Source organism: Schistocerca serialis, chromosome 10, assembly GCF_023864345.2.
Source record: "Schistocerca serialis cubense isolate TAMUIC-IGC-003099 chromosome 10, iqSchSeri2.2, whole genome shotgun sequence".
Lineage (NCBI taxonomy): Eukaryota > Metazoa > Arthropoda > Insecta > Orthoptera > Acrididae > Schistocerca > Schistocerca serialis.
Window position 1 is genome coordinate 209,931,151 of NC_064647.1, and position 20,652 is coordinate 209,951,802.

Consider the following 20,652-nt stretch of genomic DNA (forward strand, 5'->3'; position numbering starts at 1 on the left):
AAGCTTGTGAAGAGATACGATAAGTGCCTCAATCGCTATGGCGACTATGTAGAAAAATAGTGCAAAGATGTAGTTGTAAGATGTATATATTAAAATATTTTTATTTAACTTGGTGTATTTTTTTAAATCAACCGGAGGCTACTTTCTGAACGGCCCTCGTATTAGCCATTAGTGACACATGAAAATTTGTGCCAGGCTGGGATTCGAACCCGGATTCCCCACTTATCGCGAGCGGTCGCCTTAAAACACTGTGGCTGTCACGCCCTCCGGACAGACACAAATTTCTATATGTCACACTGTGTACATCCTTATGACGTATCCATTCAGTTCATCGTCAACAATATCTTTTTTCCTTTTTAGACGTTTTACAAACGTAGGTGGGCACACAACGATAACAACATTGGTCTCGATTCTTCGTTGTCTCATTCTCCCTGTTGCAGGAATCCACTATACACGCCTGTTGTGATACCTACGGAACAAATCTGGGACGGTGTCGGACGCAAACTTCGCTCGCACAAACCACCGTCTCGTAATTTAGGGCATCTGCGCGACTTGGGTGTAGCTACAGGGTGTTTCAAAAATGACCGGTATATTTGAAACGGCAATAAAAACTAAACGAGCAGCGATAGAAATACACCGTTTGTTGCAGTATGCTTGGGACAACAGTACATTTTCAGGCAGACAAACTTTCGAAATTACAGTAGTTACAATTTTCAACAACAGATGGCGCTGCAAGTGATGTGAAAGATATAGAAGACAACGCAGTCTGTGGGTGCGCCAGTCTGTACGTCGTCTTTCTGCTGTAAGCGTGTGCTGTTCACAACGTGCAAGTGTGCTGTAGACAACATGGTTTATTCCTTAGAACAGAGGATTTTTCTGGTGTTGGAATTCCACCGCCTAGAACACAGTGTTGTTGCGACAAGACGAAGTTCTCAACGGAGGTTTTATGTAACCAAAGGACCGAAAAGCGATACGATAAAGGATCTGTTTGAAAAATTTCAATGGACTGGGAACGTGACGGATGAACGTGCTGGAAAGGTAGGGCGACCGCGTACGGCAACCACAGAGGGCAACGCGCAGCTAGTGCAGCAGGTGATCCAACAGTGGCCTCGGGTTTCTGTCCACGTATCGTCTCATGCGCCAGAGTTTACACCTCTATCCATACAAAATTCAAACGCGGCAAGTCCTCAGCGCCGCTACCATTGCTGCACGAGAGACATTCGCTAACGATATAGTGCACAGGATTGATGACGGCGATATGCATGTGGGCAGCATTTGGTTTACTGACGAAGCTTATTTTTACCTGGACGGCTTCGTCAATAAACAGAACTGGCGCATATGGGGAACCGAAAAGCCCCATGTTGCAGTCCCATCGTCCCTGCATCCTCAAAAAGTACTGGTCTGGGCCGCCATTTCTTCCAAGGGAATCATTGGCCCATTTTTCAGATCCGAAACGATTACTGCATCACGCTATCTGGACATTCTTCGTGAATTTGTGGCGGTACAAACTGCCTTAGACGACACTGCGAACACCTCGTGGTTTATGCAAGATGGTGCCCGGCCACATCGCACGGCCGACGTCTTTAATTTCCTGAATGAATATTTCGATGATCGTGTGATTGCTTTGGGCTATCCGAAACATACAGGAGGCGGCGTGGATTGGCCTCCCTATTCGCCAGACATGAACCCCTGTGACTTCTTTCTGTGGGGACACTTGAAAGATCAGGTGTACCGCCAGAATCCAGAAACAATTGAACAGCTGAAGCAGTACATCTCATCTGCATGTGAAGCCATTCCACCAGACACGTTGTCAAAGGTTTCGGGTAATTTCATTCAGAGACTACGCCATATTATTGCTACGCATGGTGGATATGTGGAAAATATCGTACTATAGAGTTTCCCAGACCGCAGCGCCATCTGTTGTTGAAAATTGTAACTACTGTAATTTCGAAAGTTTGTTTGCCTGAAAATGTACTGTTGTCCCAAGCATATTGCAACAAACGGTGTATTTCTATCGCTGCTCGTTTAGTTTTTATTGCCGATTCAAATATACCGGTCATTTTTGAAACACCCTGTATATGGTGTCAGATACCTCCGGATACCTACCATACAAGAATGGCTGCTGTATTCTGTTCCAGAAGTCGACCGAGAAAGTAGTGATCAGGCGGTCCTAACGTTTCGGCTCGTCAGTGTGGATGCTATCCTCGGGTCGCCGCATCAGCGAACTTTTTTGAGCGCCGTTCCAGACCGCTAACGCTCGGTTCTGCGGCAGCTGGCAACTGTTTTTACAGCCCAAACCAAAGCCGAACTCACGACTGGCACTCGGCCCAGTACAACAACCTTGCTCCAGAAACACGCGCTCGTAATATCAGTCTTCTGCACCGATCGTCCTTTGTCAGCACACACTTGTACGGCGACGGAGCTAGGCAATCCCACTGGCTGAGTCACTGAGTAGGGATGCGAAAAACCGACCGGTATTTTAGTTCTGAATAACCGGTATTTTTCGGTACGGTACGATTATAAGAGATTTTTCACATTTTTTACTAGTCACCAAGTAAATAAACCAAAATATCAGTTAGCTATAGCAACAGTGCTAAAATTTTTCACTTTCATTGGATCTTTTTTTTTTTTTTTTTTTTTTTTTTAAGAACTGTAACATTCATCCTTCCGGGTAGTGATGGTGGGGACTGGGCATAAGTACGTACAAGTGATTTATTTAACGCATTGGATTTTATAGTGCAATGTTATGGGTGCTCTGACACTTACTTGTACCCCCCAGTAAGAGCTCGTTAATCTATTTATATTACTCTCACAAAATGCCTAAGCTTTGCCTATCCTATCTGAAGGTGGCAGGGATAAAATACAGGGAGCGAAAGGCTATTTACAATATGTACAGAAACCAAATGGCAGTTATAAGAGTCGAGGGACATGAAAGGGAAGCAGTGGTTGGGAAGGGAGTGAGAGAGGGCTGTAGCCTCTCCACGATGTTATTCAATCGGTATATTGAGCAAGCAGTAAAAGAAACAAAAGAAAAATTCGGAGTAGGTATTAAAATCCATGGAGAAGAGATAAAGACTTTGAGGTTCGCCCATGACATTGTCATTCTGACAGTGACAGCAAAGGACTTGGAAGAGCAGTTGAACGGAATGGACAGTGTGTTGAAAGGAGGATATTAGATAAACACCAACAAAAGCAAAACGAGGATAATGGAATGTAGCCGAATTAAGTCGGGTGATGCTGCGGGAATTAGATTAGGAAATGAGACACTTAAAGTAGTAAAGGAGTTTTGCTATTTGGGGAGCAAAATAACTGATAATGGTCGAAGTAGAGAGGATATAAAATGTAGACTGGCAATGGCAAGGAATGCGTTTCTGAAGAAGAGAAATTTGTTAACATCGAGTATAGATTTAAATGTCAGGAAGTCGTTTCTGAAAGTATTTGTATGGAGTGTAGCCATGTATGGAAGTGAAACATGGACGATAAATAGTTTGGACAAGAAGAGAATAGAAGCTTTCGAAATGTGGTGCTACAGAAGAATGCTGAAGATTAGATGGGTAGATCACACAACTAATGAGGAGGTATTGAATAGAATTGGGGAGGAGATTGAGGCGTAACTTGACTAGAAGAAGGGATCGGTTGGTAGGACATGTTCTGAGGCATCAAGGGATCACCAATTTAGTATTGGAGAGAAGCGTGGAGGGTAAAAATGGTAGAGGGAGACCAAGAGATGAATACACTAAGCAGATTCAGAACAATGTAGGTTGCAGTAAGTACTGGGAGATGAAGAAGCTTGCACAGGATAGAGTAGCATGGAGAGCTGCATCAAACCAGTCTCAGGACAACAACAACAACATTGCCTATCCGTTTCCCAGAATTATCCTGCAGATAATTAGTTGTTCAGGATATGCCTCCCTCGGGCATGGGCGTGTGTGTTTGTTCTTAGGATAATTTAGGTCGTGCGTAAGCTTAGGGACTGATAACCTTAGCAGTTAAGTCCCACAAGATTTCGCACACATTTGAACATTTTTTTTAATCATATTTCTGAAAGTCGCATTCTTTCGACGCACCGACCAGTCTCCGACTTCGATTTTTGTTTTGGCATCGAAGCTTCTGGAATATGAAATTAGGATCCACTAATGTACTTAGGTAGTGGGTTAATATGTATAATTATAATAATTTTGAATAAATAATTTTTAAAAAATCTCCGTACTTCGACGAAATGTGAACCTACCAATCCACGTCAAGTCGGTTACATTTTCCGCGGGAACTCGCGTGTCGAACAAGTTAACGGTTAACGGCGCCGCCGCGGCGGCTCTCCAGCCGTGTGGAATCCGTTGTACTGCCTACGGTCGGGACAGCCAGGCGCTGCACGCCGCCGTGTCTCCGGGTTCGCGACTCTCAAGCTGGTCCCCGCATTCACCGCCGAACTCTTACGAAGACGGCCGCCGCGGACTACTATAATCAGTTCATCGTAAGAATAAACCTGATGTAAACAAACACAAACGCGATGGTTGGTCAGAAGCCGTAGCACACGTGCACTGGTGTTGTTACGCGCTTGGAAGTAGGTCCTACTTATGTATTAGATATATTATTACTAAGTTATGTTAAATGAAACTTTAAGATATTCAAATTTATTCACAGCCATCAACGTTTTTCTTTATCACTCTTTAGCCACGTAGTTTTTATTTCAAAAATCGTGTACAGTCACGGCCTCTGCAGCGTTGTGCTCTGATTGTCGCGCTGTCAATGCGCAGTAGGAAAATGGCTGAGGCTGATTTCTGTTCCGTAGTGAGACAAGCGCGTGGAACACGGTTAAAAAGTGCCGAGAAATAGGTTCTTCTTGATGTTTTTCATTAATCTACGGAGGTAATCGGCTTTGAAGTTTTCCCAGCGTTGTGTATAATGCAGTTGATAAACAAATACACATTGAACGTGTAGCGCAGTCGGTAACGTGTCGGCACGGTAGCTCAGCGTATTCGGTCAGAGGGTAAGCTGCCCTCTGCAATAAAAAAAACTGAGGGTGTTTTTTTAAAAAAAAATCTCATTTTGTTCGCTTTCGTTCGTTGTATCTGCTCGGGCGGACGTCGTAAGACATCCCTATAAGTTCCTTGTTGATCGATTAACTCCGTTTTTTTATTACAAAGGGATGCTAACCCTTAAGTTAATGGATCAACAACGAACTTAAACGGATGTCTTACGACGTCCGCCCCGAGCAGATGCAACGAACAAATAGCGAACAAAATGTTCAAAAAAAAGAGAAGCGTAATGGAATGTAAAGCAACGGCCGTTATTCGTGCGTTTGTTCAAATTTCCCCGGTGTCATTATTTTCTTCTCGTTAAATTTGAAATACCTACATCTCGAAATTATGAAACTCATCATTTTTTTTTATGAATAATGCCCGTCTTCTTGTTTCTAATTACAGATTGTACGCGTAATTCCTTTTTCCATTTCAAATACAAATTCTTGATTATCTATCTTTTATACAAGACTGTTCATAAACGTTGTTTAAATTAAGAAAACATAATAATTTAATTTTTAATGCAAAAATGAAAAGCCAAATCCTCTTTATTTGGACTATGTCCACCGTTTTGTAACACAGAGGTAGATAAGTATCGTAGAAACATGAAAAACAGTCATTTTCACTGCATCGAGCACATCATACAAATGCTGCATTTTTACATTTGTTACTGTACCATTACAATATGAACCCAAAAGAACTGATCTGGAGCCAAGGTGCGGAATTTGGCCCGAGAAGTAACAAGACTGTTAAGCTGTCAGACGTACTGGAACTAACGCACGAAGCTTCTTTCACGCGTCACTGGCGAACGCTGGCGGGATATACACTCCTGGAAATGGAAAAAAGAACACATTGACACCGGTGTGTCAGACCCACCATACTTGCTCCGGACACTGCGAGAGGGCTGTACAAGCAATGATCACACGCACGGCACAGCGGACACACCAGGAACCGCGGTGTTGGCCGTCGAATGGCGCTAGCTGCGCAGCATTTGTGCACCGCCGCCGTCAGTGTCAGCCAGTTTGCCGTGGCATGCGGAGCTCCATCGCAGTCTTTAACACTGGTAGCAAGCCGCGACAGCGTGGACGTGAACCGTATGTGCAGTTGACGGACTTTGAGCGAGGGCGTATAGTGGGCATGCGGGAGGCCGGGTGGACGTACCGCCGAATTGCTCAACACGTGGGGCGTGAGGTCTCCACAGTACATCGATGTTGTCGCCAGTGGTCGGCGGAAGGTGCACGTGCCCGTCGACCGGGGACCGGATCGCAGCGACGCACGGATGCACGCCAAGACCGTAGGATCCTACGCAGTGCCGTAGGGGACCGCACCGCCACTTCCCAGCAAATTAGGGACACTGTTGCTCCTGGGGTACCGGCGAGGACCTTTCGCAACCGTCTCCATGAAGCTGGGCTACGGTCTCGCACACCGTTAGGCCGTCTTCCACTCACGCCCCAACATCGTGCAGCCCGCCTCCAGTGGTGTCGCGACAGGCGTGAATGGAGGGACGAATGGAGACGTGTCGTCTTCAGCGATGAGAGTCGCTTCTGCCTTGGTGCCAATGATGGTCGTATGCGTGTTTGGCGCCGTGCAGGTGAGCGCCACAATCAGGACTGCATACGACCGAGGCACACAGGGCCAACACCCGGCATCATGGTGTGGGGAGCGATCTCCTACACTGGCCGTACACCACTGGTGATCGTCGAGGGGACACTGAATAGTGCACGGTACATCCAAACCGTCATCGAACCCATCGTTCTACCATTCCTAGACCGGCAAGGGAACTTGCTGTTCCAACAGGACAATGCACGTCCGCATGTATCCCGTGCCACCCAACGTGCTCTAGAAGGTGTAAGTCAACTACCCTGGCCAGCAAGATCTCCGGATCTGTCCCCCATTGAGCATGTTTGGGACTGGATGAAGCGTCGTCTCACGCGGTCTGCACGTCCAGCACGAACGCTGGTCCAACTGAGGCGCCGGGTGGAAATGGCATGGCAAGCCGTTCCACAGGACTACATCCAGCATCTCTACAATCGTCTCCATGGGAGAATAGCAGCCTGCATTGCTGCGAAAGGTGGATATACACTGTACTAGTGCCGACATTGTGCATGCTCTGTTGCCTGTGTCTATGTGCCTGTGGTTCTGTCAGTGTGATCATGTGATGTATCTGACCCCAGGAATGTGTCAATAAAGTTTCCCCTTCCTGGGACAATGAATTCACGGTGTTCTTATTTCAATTTCCAGGAGTGTATATTCATCCAAAACTTGAGAATGCGAGAACTTGGCGACTTCCAACAGACTTAACACGTAATTTCAATTCTTTCGGAGACGTTTTCTCGCTGACACCCGTCACATCTACATCTACTTGATTACTCTGCTATTCACAATAAAGTGCCTGGCAGAGGGTTCAGCGAACCACCTTCAAGCTGTCTCTCTACCGTTCCACTCTCGAACGGCACGCGGGAAAAACGAGCACTTAATTTTTCTTAAATTTTATCGTGATGACCATTTCTCCCTATGTAGGTGGGTGGCAACAGAATGTTTTCGCAATCGGAGGAGAAAACTGATGATTGAAATTACATGAGAAGATCCCGTCGCAACGAAAAACGCCTTTGTTTTAATGATTGCCACTCCAATTCACGTATTATGTCTGTGACACTATCTCCCCTACTTCGCGATAATACAGAACGAGCTGCCCTTCTTTGTACTTTTTCATGAAAAAAAAGTTTATCGCTTACTGCATATTCATTGTTGATGCAGTAAGACTTCAGCATCATATATGATGTATTAATTTATAACTTGTTAACTGCTAACTGTATTCGGTGCCCATTTTGCAGTCAGTGTCCACAAATACCACTAAATGTCCCTACAAAATTATACCATTGTGTGACACGTGAGAGTTTGATTCTTTGAGGGCTCAGGTGCGATGGTGGTGGCGGGTTTTCTCCGAAATCGTTGATACAGAATGATATCACCTGCCCCTATCAATGGATTTTATACGACCCGCAAAACCTTCAAAAACCATGCAGGAGATTATCGTATTCTCTCGTTCGCTATGAACAAACTGTTACTCCTACAGAAAAAAATTAGCAGGACATTTTTGTAGAAAATTTAATATAGTTACGTTTTGTACTAGGATACGTTTTCAGTAGAGGCCATGGTTTTCGATTTATCCAAGAGATATGCATCTCAAAGTCACTTTTGTGCATTTTTCTTGATTAAGGCGAAAACTAAAGCCTCTAGGGCAAACGTACCCCAGTAAAAAAATTTAATTACATTAAATTTCCCACAAAAAGGACCTGTTCATTTTTTCTGTGTGACTGACAGTTTGTGTGTACTGAGCGAGAGAATACGAAGTCTTTGTGCGTGGTATTTGCAGGCGTTGTGTGTTGCATAAAACTCAAAAGCAGGGTCAGCTGAATCACGTCGCTTGGATTAAGAACAGCAGAAGGTCTACAATATTTCCTTCGGAAGCGCCGGGTATCACTTGCTTTTCACTCGATGACTTACCGTAAGTTATTGTGAACTGTGCCCTTTGTGGCAGGAAATGCCAGAGAGAATGGAGACATGCGTTTGTTAGGAGAATTGCGAAAGGACTACGTTTGTAAATGGCTAAGGCCGGTATTACACTATCAAATTTCTTTGTCAAAGATTTGATCAAAGATGTTATCAAATATTCCGTCAAATATATTTGACAAAGATCTTTGACGTAGCGCTAGAAGGGGTATTACACTGTCATCGTATTTTTCGTCAAAGTTCAAGATGGCTGACAACAACAACTTGTTATTAACCGCAGCACATTGCATTGGGTGCACATGCAGCAGAGAAGTGGGGGAAAAAAGGAACCATACATACGAGGTTGACAGTCTTAAATTCCTGGGACTAGCACTTGATAATAAACTCAGTTGGTGGGAGCACACCACAGAAATGCAGAAACGCCTTAACAAACCTGTATTTGCAATTCGAGTGTTAGCAGACGTAGGCGACATAAAAATGAAAAAGCTTGCAAACTTTGCCTACTTTCTTTCCATAATGTCATATGGTATAATATTTTGGGGTAACTCTTCAAGTCAAACAAAATTTCTCAGAGTCCAAAAGCGTGTAATACGTATTATTTGTGGAGTAAATTCACGAACGTCCAGTAGAAACCTCTTCAAAGAACTGGGTATACTAACTACTGCCTCTCAGTATATTTACTCCTTAATGAAATTTGTTCTAAATAATATACCTCTTTTTGCAACAAATAACTCAGTTCATACATACAATGCCAGGAACAAAAATGATCTGCGCAAGGACTTAAAAGTACTTACTTTAGTTCAAAAAGGGGTCCACCACTAAGGAACACTCACTTCAATAATTTGCCAGCAAACATAAAAAATTAAAGATCAGTTTAAAAGGAGCCTGAAAGACTTACTAGTGGCCAACTCCTTCTAATCCATTGACGAAATTTTTAATAGAAACAATTGATGTGTTTATTCATAGTATTAGTATTGTTATTTCAGCTTAAAACAAATTGACATGTTCCACATCCACGAGGATCTCCTCAGCACGGATCAATGGAACGAAAAAACTAATCTAATCTGGGTGAAGCCGTGGGTTTTACGACGACACGATAAAAGCATTCAACAAAACTTGTTACGTGAGCTTATAGTGGAGGACATCGTACATCAATTATTTAAGAATGGATGAGCATACATTTCTGTATGTGCTCAGTGAAGTGTATCCTCGTATCACAAAGCACAGTATTCACTTAAGAACTGCTACATCTGCAGAAGACAGGCTCACTGTAACACTCCGATTCCTTGCTACAGGAGAGGGTTAGGTTAGGTCAGGTCTCCAATCTTCTTAATCTGTTTCTGTATTCAGGGTGCCTCACGTTGTAAAGCGCCACATCAGCTTCACACATGTCTATTAATTTTGTAATTGTCGGTACACACCAATTATATTTACCGGCAATGTTTATAAAAACACTACAGACGACAGAATGCTGCAGCGATGCTAGCGCTCCATGTGGTAACATGTCACACTGCAGCGAACAGAAGACAAGCGACTTCTTAGATTTGATCAAATATTGGACATTTGACAAAGTTCCCTACTACACCATCAAATATCTTTGACAAAGATATTGGACAAAGATATTTGACAACGAAATTTGACAGTGTAATACCGGCGTAAGGCTAGGCCAAGAGTAGTGGTCGGCTAAAGCAGTGAGACGAAGGCCCTGGCTGTCGAGCTGGGCTGGGAGCAGTGCGCGCTTTCTGTGGCTGCAGCTGCTTCCTCTCTCAGCCCGTGCGCAGTCTGTTTCGCTCAGGACTTTGGGGCCCCGGTGGGTTGGACGCCTGCTGTGTGTCGGGCTGATCGCTAGCAGAGCCGACACCGGCCAGAGCTAAAGGGCCGGCCGTAAAGTTTCTGACCACCCAGCGCATACCAGTGAGTCATTTGTAGACGAGAACTCGCTAATTTAATGTCACTGATCAGAGACTGTTTTTAAAACAATACACCAAAGCGTCAAGGAAACTGGTATAGGCATACGTATTCAAATACAGAAAAATGTAAAGAGGCTGAATACGGCGCTGCGAGTGGCAACGCCTATACAGGGTGAAAAGTATTTAAACCGACAAACTCTGGGAGGTTGTAGGGGACATCAAAACAAACATTTTTCCCTAATGTCATTTTTTCCTATGAGGATTATTTAAACCGGTGGAGGCCGTATTGCGCTCGTCAGTTGTTAGACGCCGTATTACGATCTTCCATTGTTAGAGGGCGTATTACGCTCTTCAGTTGTAGGCAACTGCAGTCCACCAGTGTAGTAGTGCACTGACTCTGTTTACTAATGGAGCGATACACCTGGAGTGATTACACTGAAATGGCTGGTGCGTACTACGTAGCGCACCGCAACAGACGGGCTGCACAGATGGTTTATCAACAACAATATCCTAATCGCCGTATCCCGCATCGTACGACCTTTGGTGTTGTGTACCAACGTCTGCGTGAGACAGGGTCATTTAGCCGATTACCTGGTCAGGGACGCCGTCGCACGGTAAGAACGCTGCAATTTGAGGAAGCTGTCTTGCAGCATGCGGAAAAATGATTCAAATGGCTCTGAGCACAATGGGACTTAACATCTGAGGTCATCAGTCCCCTAGAACTTAGAACTACTTAAACCTAACTAATCTAAGGACATCACACACATCCATGCCCGAGGCAGGATTCGAACCTGCGACCGTGGCGGTCGCGCGGTTCCAGACTGAAGCGCCTAGAACCGCTCGGCCACACCAGCATGTGGAGTGGGACCCTTCAGTCAGTGCGGTTCTTCGTTAATGTGTGGGTCGGTGTTTAATTGGGCCGTATCTGCTACCTAGGCCATTAAATGGCAGGCACTATTACAATTTTCTCGCCAGAGCATTGCGAGAATTGCTGGAAGACGTCCAGCTCCCTACAGGACAACGCATGTGGTTTCAACATGACGGGGCGCCGGCACATTTCGGTCGTCGTGTGCGGCGATTCCTGGACCGACGGTTCCCAGAAACTTGGATTGGAAGAGTTGGTCCTGTACCATGGCCTGTTCGATCCCCAGATATGTCCCCTCTGGACTTTTTTGTGTGGGGCTAGATGCGCAACCCTGTTTACGCAACTCCTGTTGCATCAGAAGAGGATCTGGTTGCCCGGATAGTATCAGCAGCAGGAACAATTCAGGATACCCCTGGGGTTGTTGCCCGTGTCAGACAGAACATGATCCGACGGTGTAACCTTTGTTTACGTGTCAATGGAGGCATTTTTCAAAATCTAATGTAACTGAAATTGGATTGTGTTAATGTGTTGTCTATGGTCATAAAAAATGGAAAAGAAAACTAAAAATGGCGTTTTCTACATCTACATCTACATCTACATTGATACTCCGCAAGCCACCCAACGGTGTGTGGCAGAGGGCACTTTACGTGCCACTGTCATTACCTCCCTTTCCTGTTCCAGTCGCGTATGGTTCGCGGGAAGAACGACTGTCTGAAAGCCTCCGTGCGCGCTCTAATCTCTCTAATTTTACATTCGTGATCTCCTCGGGAGGTATAAGTAGGGGGAAGCAATATATTCGATACCTCATCCAGAAACGCACCCTCTCGAAACCTGGCGAGCAAGCTACACCGCGATGCAGAGCGCCTCTCTTGCAGAGTCTGCCACTTGAGTTTATTAAACATCTCCGTAACGCTATCACGGTTACCAAATAACCCTGTGACGAAACGCGCCGCTCTTCTTTGGATCTTCTGTGTCTCGTCCGTCAGACCGATCTGGTACGGATCCCACACTGATGAGCAATACTCAAGTATAGGTCGAACGAGTGTTTTGTAAGCCACCTCCTTTGTTGAGGGACTACATTTTCTAAGGACTCTCCCAATGAATCTCAACCTGGTACCCGCCTTACCAACAATTAATTTTATATGATCATTCCACTTCAAATCGTTCCGCACGCATACTCCCAGATATTTTACAGAAGTAACTGCTACCAGTGTTTGTTCCGCTATCATATAATCATACAATAAAGGATCCTTCTTTCTATGTATTCGCAATACATTACATTTGTCTATGTTAAGGGTCAGTTGCCACTCCCTGCACCAAGTGCCTATCCGCTGCAGATCTTCCTGCACTTCGCTACAATTTTCTAATGCTGCAACTTCTCTGTATACTACAGCATCATCCGCGAAAAGCCGCATGGAACTTCCGACACTATCTACTAGGTCATTTATATATATTGTGAAAAGCAATGGTCCCTTAACACTCCCCTGTGGCACGCCAGAGGTTACTTTAACGTCTGTAGACGTCTCTCCATTGATAACAACATGCTGTGTTCTGTTTGCTAAAAACTCTTCAATCCAGCCACACAGCTGGTCTGATATTCCGTAGGCTCTTACTTTGTTTATCAGGCGACAGTGCGGAACTGTATCGAACGCCTTCCGGAAGTCAAGAAAAATAGCATCTACCTGGGAGCCTGTATCTAATATTTTCTGGGTCTCATGAACAAATAAGGCGAGTTGAGTCTCACCCGATCGCTGTTTCCGGAATCCATGTTGATTCCTACATAGTAGATTCTGGGTTTCCAGAAATGACATGATACGCGAGCAAAAAACATGTTCTAAAATTCTACAAGAGATCGACATCAGAGATATAGGTCTATAGTTTTGCGACGACCCTTCTTGAAGACTGGGACTACCTGTGCTCTTTTCCAATCATTTGGAACCCTCCGTTCCTCTAGAAACTTGCGGTACACGGCTGTTAGAAGGGGGGCAAGTTCTTTCGCGTACTCTGTGTAGAAACGAATTGGTATCCCGTCAGGTCCAGTGGACTTTCCTCTGTTGAGTGATTCCAGTTGCTTTTCTATTCCTTGGACACTTATTTCGATGTCAGCCATTTTTTCGTTTGTGCGAGGATTTAGAGAAGGAACTGCAGTGCGGTCTTCCTCTGTGAAACAGCTTTGGAAAAAGGTGTTTAGTATTTCAGCTTTACGCGTGTCATCCTCTGTTTCAATGCCATCATCATCCCGTAGTGTCTGGATATGCTGTTTTGGGAGGGAAACTACGTAAAATAATTTGCGACCGGAGAAATCTTCCTCTATGGGTTTAAATACTCCTCATAGGAAAAAATGACATTAGGGAAAAATATTTGTTTTGATGTCCCCTACAACCTGCCAGAGTTTGTCGGTTTAAGTACTTTTCACCCTGTGTAAGACAACAAGTGTCTGGCGCAGTTGCTAGATGAGTTACTGCTGCTACAATGGCAGGTTATCAGGATTTAAGTCAGTTTGAACGTAGTGATATGGCCGGTGCACGGGCGATGTGGGACAGCATCCCCGGAGTAGCGATGAAGTGGGGATTTTCCCGTACGACCCTGTACCGTGATTGTCAGGAATCTGGTAAAACATCAAATCTCCGACGTCGCTGCGGTCGGAAAAAGATCCTGCAAGAGCGAGACCAATCGACGACTAAAGAGGATCGTTCGACGTGACAGAAGTGTAAATTGCTGCAGATTTCTGTACTGGACCACCAGCAAGTGTCAGCGTGCGGAACATTCAACGAAACAGCCGAAACCGAAGACTCAGTCGTGTATCCTTGATCCCTACACGACACAACACTTTACGCCTCACTTGGGCCCAACATCGACATTGGGCTGTTGATGACTGGAAACATGTTGCCTGGTCGGACGAGTCTCGTTTCAAACTGTTGAAAATGGCTCAAATGGCTCTGAGCACTATGGGACTTAACATCTGAGGTCATCAGGCCCTTAGACTTAGAACTACTTAAACCTAAATAACCTGAGGACATCACACACATCCATGCCCGAGGCAGGATTCGAACCTGCGACCGTAGCGGTCGCACGGTTCCAGACTGAAGCGCCTAGAACCGCTCGGCCACTTTCAAACTGTAACGAGTGGATGGACGTGTACGGGTAAGCAGACAACCTCATGAATCCATGAACCCTGCGTGTCAGCAGAGGACTGTTCAAGCTGGTGGAGGCTCTGTAATAGAGTGGGGCGTGTGCAGTTGGAGTGATATGGGACCCCTGATACGTCTAGATACGACCCGGACAGGTGACACATACGCAAGCATCCTGTATGATCACCTGCATCCATTCATGTTCATTGTATATTCCGACGGACTTGGGCAATTCCAGCAGGACAAAGCGACGCCCCACACGTCCAGAATTGCTACAGAGTGGATGCAGGAATACTCTTCTGAGTTGAAACACTCCCCAGACATGAACATTATTGAGCGCGGGATTAGCCGAGCGGTCTGGGGCGCTGCAGTCATGGACTGTGCGGCTGGTCCCGGCGGAGGTTCGAATCCTCCCTCGGGCATGGGTGTGTGTGTTTGTCCTTAGGATAATTTAGGTTAAGTAGTGTGTAAGTTTAGGGACTGATGACCTTAGCAGTTAAGTCCCATAAGATTTCACACATATTTAAACATTTTTGAACGTTATTGAGCTATCTGGGATGCCTTACAACGTGATGTTCAGAGGAGATCTCCACCGCTTTCGTATTTATGGACAGGCGTGCAGGATTCATGGTGTCAGTTCCCTCCAGCACTACTTCAGACATTACTCTAGTCCATACCACGTCGTGTTGCGACACTTCTGCGTGCTCGCGTGGGCCCTACACGATATTAGGCAGGTGTAACAGTTTCTTTGGCCCTTCAGTGTACTTGTATATTCAAGAGCTGCTGGATTACCCATCTAAGTGCTTAGGGGACGCCCATTAACGGGGGTAGACAGAGGTGACGCTCGATTTTGGAACCCACAGTGATCATTTTTTTTAATAAAATAACAAACAACTTTAGACCCTTACTGTACACCCTTAAGATTTTATTATGTATTTTTAAGTATTGATGTGCTGGAATTACATTTTCCTGGAGACAACCTGAGTCTGAACTTTAACTGCGATAATGATAGAAGATGCAGTGTTGACTTACAATTTGCGCAAAGGCCGGGACTTGAAATGTAATTCCATTAGATCAGTAAATCACCTGTACCTGGAGTGCTATTCGTCCCCGAGACTCAGAGGGCCATAGACACGGGTTCCCAGGTAGATGCCGTGTTTCTTGACTTCCGCAAGGCGTTCGATACAGTTCCCCACAGTCGTTTAATGAACAAAGTAAGAGCATATGGACTATCAGACCAGTTGTGTGATTGGATTGAAGAGTTCCTAGATAACAGAACGCAACATGTCATTCTCAATGGAGAGAAGTCTTCCAAAGTAAGAGTGATTTCGGGTGTGCCGCAGGGGAGTGTCGTAGGACCGTTGCTATTCACTATATATATAAATGACCTTGTGGATGACATCGGAAGTTCACTGAGGCTTTTTGCGGATGATGCTGTGGTATATCGAGAGGTTGTAACAATGGAAAATTGTACTGAAATGCAGGAGGATCTGCAGCGAATTGACGCATGGTGCAGGGAATGGCTATTGAATCTCAATGTAGACAAGTGTAATGTGCTGCGAATACATAGAAAGATAGATCCCTTATCATTTAGCTACAATATAGCAGGTCAGTAACTGGAAGCAGTTAATTCCATAAATTATCTGGAAGTACGCATTAGGAGTGATTTAAAATGGAAGGATGATATAAAGTTGACCGTCGGTGAAGCAGATGCCAGACTGAGATTCATTGGAAGAATCCCAAGGAAATGCAATCCGAAAACAAAGAAAGTAGGTTACTGTACGCTTGATCGCCCACTGCTTGAATACTGCTCACCTGTGTGGGATCCGTACCAGATAGGGTTGATAGAAGAGATAGAGAAGATCCAACGGAGAGCAGCGCGCTTCGTTACAGGATCATTTAGTAGTCGCGAAAGCGTTACGGAGATGATAGATAAACTCCAGTGGAAGACTCTGCAGGAGAGACGCTCAGTAGCTCGGTACGGGCTTTTGTTGAATTTTCGAGAGCTTTCCTTCACTGAGGAGTCAAGCAGTATATTGGTCCCTCCTACGTATATCTCGCGAAGAAACCTTGAGGGTTAGAGCCCACACAGAGGCATACCGACAATCCTTGTTTCCACAAACAATACGAGACTGGAATAGAAGGGAGAACCGATAGAGGTACTCAAGGTACCCTCCGCCACACAGCGTCAGGTGGCTTGTGGAGTATGGATATAGATGTAGATGTATAGTACAGCCAGGATTTCCCCAGTAAGTTCAAGAGCTGGTGTGTTAAGTCAATATCGGAGAGCCTCGGCAGTACTGATGATTTAAGAAGAAGAGAATTAAGATAAGCCGAGGTGTGAACTTAAATTTGGCAGCGAGCGCATTGGACTAGAGTAGGCCATGCAGCGGTTTAGTGGTTATCACATCTGCCTAGTAAGCGGAAAACCCCAGGTTCAAGTCCCAGCTTTGGCACGAGTTTTAATTCAATACTTCAGCTTCCATTTTTGTCGAAGACATCCTTAAGTAAAAAACTTGCACCTGGACGAAACTACACGACATCGAGCAAAGGCCTTCGCGAAGTGAGACCCGTTAGTGGTGGCTCTTGAGCATCACAGTTGTTGACCTGCAACAAAATTTCTAAAACTGCTTTGAAGCTGATGATACTGTCTAACTATTACGTAATGATGTTAAAAAATGGTTTTTAACACAATGGCGGCACTGTGAAATAAAAGTCAAAACTTAAGACAAAAAAGTCATTATAAAACGAGCACCAAAAATGGAAATTAAAATATATCGCAAAAATCTTACGTTCTACAAGATATAAAAAGGTGTAATGTAACTGCATGTATATTTCATGAGTTATACACTCCTGGAAATTGAAATAAGAACACCGTGAATTCATTGTCCCAGGAAGGGGAAACTTTATTGACACATTCCTGGGGTCAGATACATCACATGATCACACTGACAGAACCACAGGCACATAGACACAGGCAACAGAGCATGCACAATGTCGGCACTAGTACAGTGTATATCCACCTTTCGCAGCAATGCAGGCTGCTATTCTCCCATGGAGACGATCGTAGAGATGCTGGATGTAGTCCTGTGGAACGGCATGCCATGCCATTTCCACCTGGGGCCTCAGTTGGACCAGCGTTCGTGCTGGACGTGCAGACCGCGTGAGACGACGCTTCATCCAGTCCCAAACATGCTCAATGGGGGACAGATCCGGAGATCTTGCTGGCCAGGGTAGTTGACGTACACCTTCTAGAGCACGTTGGGTGGCACGGGATACATGCGGACGTGCATTGTCCTGTTGGAACAGCAAGTTCCCTTGCCGGTCTAGGAATGGTAGAACGATGGGTTCGATGACGGTTTGGATGTACCGTGCACTATTCAGTGTCCCCTCGACGATCACCAGTGGTGTACGGCCAGTGTAGGAGATCGCTCCCCACACCATGATGCCGGGTGTTGGCCCTGTGTGCCTCGGTCGTATGCAGTCCTGATTGTGGCGCTCACCTGCACGGCGCCAAACACGCATACGACCATCATTGGCACCAAGGCAGAAGCGACTCTCATCGCTGAAGACGACACGTCTCCATTCGTCCCTCCATTCACGCCTGTCGCGACACCACTGGAGGCGGGCTGCACGATGTTGGGGCGTGAGCGGAAGACGGCCTAACGGTGTGCGGGACCGTAGCCCAGCTTCATGGAGACGGTTGCGAATGGTCCTCGCCGGTACCCCAGGAGCAACAGTGTCCCTAATTTGCTGGGAAGTGGCGGTGCGGTCCCCTTCGGCACTGCGTAGGATCCTACGGTCTTGGCGTGCATCCGTGCGTCGCTGCGGTCCGGTCCCAGGTCGACGGGCACGTGCACCTTCCGCCGACCACTGGCGACAACATCGATGTACTGTGGAGACCTCACGCCCCACGTGTTGAGCAATTCGGCGGTACGTCCACCCGGCCTCCCGCATCCCACTATACGCCCTCGCTCAAAGTCCGTCAACTGCACATACGGTTCACGTCCACGCTGTCGCGGCATGCTACCAGTGTTAAAGACTGCGATAGAGCTCCGTATGCCACGGCAAACTGGCTGACACTGACGGCGGCGGTGCACAAATGCTGCGCAGCTAGCGCCATTCGACGGCCAACACCGCGGTTCCTGGTGTGTCCGCTGTGCCGTGCGTGTGATCATTGCTTGTACAGCCCTCTCGCAGTGTCCGGAGCAGGTATGGTGGGTCTGACACACCGGTGTCAATGTGTTCTTTTTTCCATTTCCAGGAGTGTAGCTCCCGCTAAGTCGAAAAATGTTGTTTTGAAAAAACAGACGTCTAAAATTTGTAGTATTGAGGTTGAACAAGCCTTTAATCGGCAGTGATAGCACCGTACGTTTGACCTTTTTTCCGCCGAAGTCGCAACACATTTTGACGAAATTATGCTGATTAACTGGCTTCTGCTTACCAACCAATCAAAGAGTTTTTTTGCAGGATTGAGATTACTTTTAGAAATTTTCTATTCGTGTAAATAAGTTTGTTTGCAATTTTCAGGCACTCACGGTTTACATCGCATAAAGAACAAGCGAAATTACAAGCAGACGCGAGATAAGCAGGTACTTTCAAACTGTTTACCATAAACGAATCACATCACGAATAGAAATCTTGTTGAGAGTAGTATTTTAGTTGATACTAATGCCCTCTCTGATACATCCGAAAGCAACAGGTCATGCGCGACTCGAAATGCAGTTGTTTGTATTTTAGTGTTAACAGCAGCTTATGCATAGGATGGTAATTTCCTAGTCTAGCTGCTGCCAGTCTCTGACAAATGTTGCTGCATGACACACGCTGTTCCAGCGAGTCGATTACTTGTTCTAGGACGGGAGACAGAGGTGCTAAGGGGATTACTATGTACTTGTGCACAATAGGGCAATCCTCCATTGTGGTGGCCATGGGGTGGTTCAGAACCTTGATGACGAATATGCCTGGCCTCACATTCCCATGCAGCCTAACAGCGAGCCACTGTCACATCCAAATGCCCCACAACTCTCGATAGTACGTGATCCGCCCAGCAGGCCAAATGGCGTGCCATAATTCCAAACTTTTCAGGTGCTGATAACTCAGTCTCACACATACACGCAGCGCCTCCATGTCCTTCAGTGATCACTCAACATAAGATGCTGCTCGCGCCTGTTATATACCCTATCAGGTCTTGCAGCAACACTTAACACGATCAGCACTAATGCGCTCTGGTGACCATTCTGCCTATGACAGAAAATGACAACTCCTACCACTTACATATCTGCCGGTGGTGTGTGTGCACGTAGGATGTTACATTCGCATCTCACCCTTCTGGGTGCTTCAGTTTTTCTGTCAATCAGAGTACAGGCTGACGCAGAAATGTAGCGACAAACTTCGCGGTGTTGTAGGATAGGAGGATAGGAACCCCTGTCTGGAAACATCACCCAACGACGCTACAGAGCGTCTAAGTTACAGGTGCCGGCACCTGCCACTAGGCAACCCCTCTAGCAGCAATCGTGACTTTGTACACGGACAGATTGTAGGCGGAACATCCCGCATGTCTCTTATTCAGTGATCGCGACTGATTGCCACCATCGGACAAGATGGAGCTAGCTAGTGAGTGGAAAGGCTTGTCTCCCATGAGTGTGATGCTCTATTGCCTCTGTGGATGGCGAGACCTCTAGCCTAAAACACCGACGGAAACTTGAGGATGCTGCATTATGGCACCATTATCCAATGTCGCACGGCCACTTCTGTCAAGGAATTTTTTATCTAAAAAGCAATCCTGTCGTTCCACAGCCCTCTATTCACCTGATCTGAGCCCTTGTGACATTTTGGGTTTCCCGAAACTGAAATATGTCTTAAAAGGGCGTAATTTTGGGATGGTGGAGGAGATTCAAAAGAATGTGACCGACAGGTTCAAGTCTCTACCAGCTGAAATCTTTCAGCGCTGCTGCTAACACTGGGAACAACTATTCCGGTGGTGTGTAGCTGCCGAACGGAACTACTTTCAAGAGGACAATATTGTTGTTTGAAAAGATAAAAACTTTGGTATGTAAAAAATCAGTCACATTACTTTCCTCACACAGCTCGTTAAACTATTTCACCATTCACCGTGAAACTATTATGAATTCCCCTCCCCCCCCCCTTCCCCCATCCCTCCCCCTAGATCAGAGCCCTGATACACTTTTGAAATCTGATGATGCAAAGTCTGGTAA

The 20,652-nt window shown here is 45.9% G+C and overlaps 1 protein-coding gene across 1 annotated transcript in view; it reads left to right on the forward strand.

The window, feature by feature from the left end:
• Positions 1-20,652, forward strand: part of LOC126424700 (amyloid-beta-like protein) — a 132,391-nt gene that overhangs the window by 28,961 nt on the left and 82,778 nt on the right. The gene's annotated exons all lie outside the window — the stretch shown is intronic.